Source organism: Euprymna scolopes, chromosome 27 (genome assembly GCF_053919585.1).
Source record: "Euprymna scolopes isolate OS-2025 chromosome 27, ASM5391958v1, whole genome shotgun sequence".
NCBI classification, from domain to species: Eukaryota; Metazoa; Mollusca; class Cephalopoda; order Sepiida; family Sepiolidae; genus Euprymna; species Euprymna scolopes.
In genome coordinates this window covers 43,758,587-43,765,249 of record NC_136508.1, presented here as the reverse complement: position 1 = coordinate 43,765,249, position 6,663 = coordinate 43,758,587, and the positions used below count along the sequence as shown (strand labels likewise).

General features: G+C 35.6%; 1 pseudogene; it reads left to right on the top strand.

Moving 5' to 3' along the window:
- The first annotated feature begins 4,030 nt into the window (after positions 1–4,030).
- On the top strand, positions 4,031–4,149 carry LOC145249286 (5S ribosomal RNA; annotated as a pseudogene).
- Positions 4,150–6,663: the final 2,514 nt, after the last annotated feature.

The window sequence follows — 6,663 nt, the reverse complement described above, 5'->3', positions numbered from 1 at the left end:
AAATTTTTTGGCAGACATACATACATACATACATACATCTAAACAGACAGGTGATATTTATATTATAGACTAGCGAGGGGTACCCGGCGTTGCCCAGGTGTTTGGAGGTGTGTGTGGAAACTCCGGGTGTGGAGGGGGGGGTTAAAAAAAGTCAGTATGAGGAACGAAACCGAACCGTTGAGGCAAAGTTGTAAATTAAAGTGTGAAAAAAAAACGTGCGACGTTAACCATTGCCCCACCGCGAGATGCTAACGGAAACACGTTTGAATTTATTTAATTACTTGAATTTGGCAGGTGCCCGTTTTAATGAGTTAATGAGGTCAAGTTTGACTGCGGGGCGGGAACGCTTTCCGAGATGTTATAGGAAAAAGACTAACCCACATTCAGCGAGCGACAAATGTTGAATATTTATCTTCCCGAAATCGAGCAAATTAAATAGACAGGCGAGCTTCGTTGTTAACTGTGAGATATTACGATTTATATGTGATATAAAAAGTTTTAAAAAGTTGTGAAGCGACCGTAGACATACAGAAAAAGTGAACACACATACATACATACACACACACACATACATACACACATACATACATTTTCGCTTTTATATTTATAGATTTATAACCATAATTAAATATTGTTAACCTAGGAATCATTTCGAGTTAAAATTCGATTTTGTTTTTAGATAAACCCGACATCAGGTCAAATTCGGTGGCCATTTTGTTTTTCTTCGGTTTCTTTCACATAGCGTTGACATTTTTCAAGCGTACTTTTCTCAATTTTAGGTGCATAATATTAACTGGATTTTAATGGAAAAGTTCGTAAAACATGCTTTCAAGAAATATGTGGAAGTTATAACTTAAGACACAAAATTATTTCTCGATTAACACTAAGTTATTAGTAAAATTATTAATCAAAGAGTTTATTGTCGTAATTTCAATCCTAAGCCAAAGAATTTGCAGATTTGAAACCGAGATTACCAATGTTGTTTGTGCTGTATTAGAATATCAAACTAAATGTTACGCTCTTATTTTAAATAATTTTGGTAAATTGTATTTAATAATCGAGCACTCTTCTGGGTTTCTTCTCACCAACATTACCAAGGTATATATAATTATGTCTATTAAAAATCTAATATTTTACATCTGAAATTGAGAAAATCATGCGTGCACAGTATCAGATATGAAAGAAATCGAAAAAAAAAATCGAATTTGAACTGATACTGTGTTTATTTAATAACGAAACAGTAAAATTTGCTTTTCACAATTTTAAATGCATTTTATTAAATGGATTTTAATATGAAATGGTTCCGCGTTTAGTAATATATTACGAAAACAACACAAACATATCTTTTTCTCGCGTTATCCTATGGCCGCGATCTTTATAAATTACCGAATATTGATATTTGCAAAGCAACATACACTCTTATTTATTATAATAAAGTCGTATTCCTGTCTGTTTGTTTGTTGTATTTGCTTCCCTACGAAAGCAAATTAGGCACAAGGCCATTTTTAATGTGAGAGAAAACCAGCTCCTCTAAAAGTAAAGTAAAAAAGGAGCACTCTGGTTGTGACCAAAAATAATAATCGTCCCAGTATAGAGGGTTTCCCATCCATTGACTGGTACAAATTATCTTAAGGGCAGCATCTGCAGAACAGATACTACACTTTGATGGTGTTTATTTGCTCCCCCACTGAGCAAATTAGGCACAAGGACGTTTTTAATGTGAGGTAAAAACCAGCTCCCCTAAAAGTAGGCAAAAAGGGGGCACTCTGGTTACCAAAAATAATAATTGTCCCAGTATAGAGGGTTTACCCTCCACTGACTGGTACAAATTATCTTAAGTGCAGCATCTGCCGGAACAGATGGTATTTATTTGCTCCCCCACCGAGCAAATTAGGCACAAGGCCAGTTTTTAATGTGAGGAGTGAAGGGAGGGGGAAAGGAAAAAGGGGACCAGCTCCCGAGAGGTGGGAAATGGGAGCTGGTTAAAGGTCAGGCATGTGGGGTTGCCCCCACATCTGGTCTTTGCTAGTCATAGCTAGTCCTAGCTAGTCATAGCTTGCAGTATCTGCCGGAACAGATGGTATTTATTTGCTCCCCCACCGAGCAAATTAGGCACAAGGCCGATTTTTAATGTGAGGAGTGAAGGGAGGGGGAAGGGGAAAAGGGAACCAGCTCCCGAGAGGTGGGAAATGGGAGCTGGTTAAAGGTCAGGAATGTGGGGTTGCCCCCACATCTGGTCTTTGCTAGTCATAGCTAGTCATAGCTTGCAGTATCTGCCGGAACAGATGGTGTTTATTTGCTCCCCCACCGAGCAAATTAGGCACAAGGCCGATTTTTAATGTGAGGAGTGAAGGGAGGGGGAAGGGAAAAAGGGGACCAGCTCCCGAGAGGTGGGAAATGGGAGCTGGTTAATGGTCAGGCATGTGGGGTTGCCCCCACATCTGGTCTTTACTAGTCATAGCTAGTCATAGCTTGCAGCATCTGCCGGAACAGATACTACACTTTGATCCCGGCGCGAAGGCCAAGAACAACAGTTTGTTTGTTTGTACACACTTTATAAGTACACAAGGTACATATTATTATATTTTTATTTCGGACAATTATTCTCATCTTTTATTGTTTTTATTTTTATTAGTTGTTGTTTTCCACGACGTTTCGGCCAACTATTCCTCTGGCCTTCGTCAGGTGGTAACCACGACGGATAGGAACTTCGAATCTCTTAACTGCATTCTTAGCAATCACTGCCATCCGTAGTTGTTGTAGTCTCACCACGTTTTTGGCCAAGTAAGCTTTGGGTAGGATTGAAACCGCTATCTTCAGACAATGTCCATCTGGAACCGTAGAGATTCAACGTCTCTATCAACCATAGTCGGTTCCGTACCGATTGGTATATATATATTATTCCTTAATTGGAATTAATTTTTGAGATGAGCATTATGTATATTCTATGGAAGACCAGATAATAAATAAACGTGGATTTATAAGATCAAAGAATCCAACCTTGATCGCCCTTCGGGGCCCGTGGCGCAGTTGATAGAGACGTTGAATCTCTACGGTTCCAGATGAACATTGTCTGAAGATAGCGGTTTCAAAAGAAAATGCATTTTAATAATTAGTTCGATGTTATTAATTAATTGTTGTAATAGAATCGCTTCAATTGTTTAATTGTTCTATTTAGAAATATTATTTAAAGTTAATTGAATTAATTTATTTTTAATTTAAATTATATTTAATTTGATTTATAAGTGATAAATAATAAAGGCAAAGAGTTGTATGCTTTGGTTTCGATTCTAGCTGATGGCACTCAAGTCATATATATATATATATATAACATATATATATATAACTACTTCACTTATTCGCATAAATTTAATATACGAAAGTATAGATTTATGCGTAAACTTTAAGTATTTACTTCAAAAGTGCTCAATACGTAGGTAGAGCTAGTTGGCTTCCTTCAGTCTTGACAGACTATGGATACCCATTGCGCAGTCTCCAACCACACCTCTCCTGAATCGACATTGTTGAATACCAGTGGCAAGTGGAGGTTCAGGACGATTCGAAATAAATGCCAAGATAAGCGGAGAGCACATACAGTGCATAGAATTCCCAAATGGTCACCCATCTGGTACTAGTCAGGCTCAACGTTGCTTAACTTTGGTGATCTGATGGGAACTGGTGCGTCAATGCGATTAGGCCGTGTATATATATATATATATATATATATATATATATATATATATATATATATATATATATATATATATATAGTTTTCATCTCATTACTATATATTATAATAATAGATAGAGAATAGTTTCTATAGTAACAAGTGCCTAATCTGCATGAATTAAAATATCATATTTGAGCGCATGTTACGAACGGGCAAAGCCGGGCAACCTGCTAGTAGGGAAACAGTACTATATATATATATATATATATATATATATATATATATATATATATATATATATATATATATATATATATATATATATATATATATATATATATATATATATATATATATATATATATGGCATAATCACGTTGACACATTGGTTCCCGTCAGATCACCGAAGTTAAGCAACGTTGAGCCTGGTCATTACTAAAATGGGTGACCACTTTGGGAATTCCAGGCGCTGTATGTAGAAGGACGTCGACACCTCCCTGCAAAAGTTGCAAAAACCTAACGTCATCATCTCCCCTAACAGGGATATACATGTGACTAGGGACTACTTGTGAATTTCATACTCCCATGAAACTTCCTCCTTTGAAGGAAGCCAGTTAAACCCGACTAGGGTTAGTGCCGACTGGCACACACGCGCGAGAATGTATATAAAAAGAAACTTTATGAATAATAAGTATCGAAAAGGACTAGCAACGAGTAACAAATTAAACATTGAACAAGAAAAATATGGAGAAAAAAATGTTTATTGTAACTGGTGTCGTTTTAGTGACCGTTGAAATGAGATTAAAGCCGAGAAACGCATAGAAGCAGACGAGAACTGATTGTTCGCGCCAATATCATTTGTAACTGTTGATGTGTGTCCGAGGCGCAAGTGAAGGGAATAACTCATAAAGGTTTCGTGGGTCGTTAATGATCGTGTGCACGGATTGAAGACCAAAGGTAAGCGTTTCAATAAGTTTATAGCGTTATTGGAAATAGGGAATATAGCTGGGAGAAGAAGAAGAAGAAGAAGAAGAAGAAGAAGAAGAAGAAGAAGAAGAAGAAGAAGAAGAAGGAGGAGGAGGAGGAGGAGGAGGAGGAGGAGGAGGAGAGGGGCGTTAAAGAGACAGAAGAAGAAGAAGAAGAAGAAGAAGAAGAAGAAGAAGAAGAAGAAGAAGAAGGGGAGGAGGAGGAGAAGGAGGAGGAGGAGGAGGAGGCATGAATGATGGGGGGGAAGAAGCAATAGAAAGAAAAAGGGGAAAAGGGGAAGAATAATTCTTAAAAATAGAGACGGACAGTAAAAAAGAAACAAAAAAGATGAAAAACATTAAGAAAGGGAGAGAATGAAGACTGTTATTCATGGTTTATCGTTATAGTAATAAAATTGTGAAACAACTTCATGTGTGTCTCGCCTCCACGTAACTAATAATTACACATAGAATTATTACAGTTGGGTGCACCTGACCGATATTACCTGGGAGTATTTTCGTTTCTATTGTTTTTTCTATGTAAATACGCTTCAAAGAATTTCCTTTCAATTTCTGGAAAAAATTAATTGGAATTCATTTAAGATGACTCCAGTAGATAACACTTTAACTATTTAACGTCAGGGGTATGAGTTCCGTTATAGAAGCGTTGATTTAATCTGAATAAAATAAAAATAATATAATAATAAATAAAATACGCTTGAAAGCCAAATTACAACGCAATATTACGAAAATAAACAAATATTTTACTTGTTTATTATAAATTTCAAACAAGTAAACTATTTGTAATTTGGCTTTCAAGCGCACCTGATGCGTATCCTGTTTAAAGAATTATTACGTTAAAAAAGCATGTGTTTATTCAGTATTTGAACGAAAATCAAAAATCGAAATACTGAATTTCAATTAAAACCTATAGTATTCACTTAACTGTCAAGTCGAAATTGGTAACATATTAAAAATTTGCTTCTGCGCCAAGATAAAAAAGACTTATTACTATAAACTTTAACAAATAAAAAGCAAGTCACGCAAAGTAAAATAGCATTTCACAAAGTGCTATCTTGAACTATCATTTACGTTTCAGATGAAGACAATACTTTCGCCTCGTATTTTAGGCCTGTATAACATTGATTGAGCCAATTGGTAGATTCTAAAAATTGCTTCGAAAACTAGGATTGTGGATTAAATTTTACTGCAAAAAACATGTGACTTAACCTTTTCTGAAACCGTAAAATTCTTAATAGAACTGTTCATCCCGAAAACGTCGTTATTTCATAAAGGGTGGAAATGCCTGAATTTAACCAAGACAATTACGAGGACTATTTAAGATTTGTGTCAATAGTCAACAAACATTGCGACAATTTTAAACTAGCTTAACCGAGTGCTGACGATTGCAAAGGCTTGATATTTATACAAGTATTGGTATCGGTAAAATACTCTAAAGTTCCTTGCAGAATTTTAACTAAATTAGAAAGCGAGCCCAACATGACACTACAAAAGATGACAGAAGCCTGTCAATGAGTGATTAACATTAAAAATAATGAAGAATCTAGCGTCGCGTATGAAAGATACATAAAAAGTCAAAACACTATTCTCCAGGGAAAATAAAAAGGGCATTATTCTCTCGGCACACACAAAAGATAATTCACTGAAAATCAATGTAATCCACTACCAAATTCATTCAGGTAAAAACTGCACATATCGCTAAAAAAAAAACTTGCCTGACTTGTGACAAAATTGGACATAAAGGTTCCGTTTGTAGAGCAAAGGAAAAAATTAACAGTCGGGTACGACTGGAAAAAACGAAAAAGACGATAAAAAACATACGTAAATTTGTGTTGGTGAAAATATTAAATTAAAGCCTGAATGTTCATTTAGATTCGGGATCAAATTAACAATCCTTAATTCGCATACATTGAAAAGATTAAATAAACTTATTATGTTAAAGTCTTGCAAAACAGCCAAAACAGTGACTGGATTGAAAATAAATTTTAAAGGTGAATTAATCACTA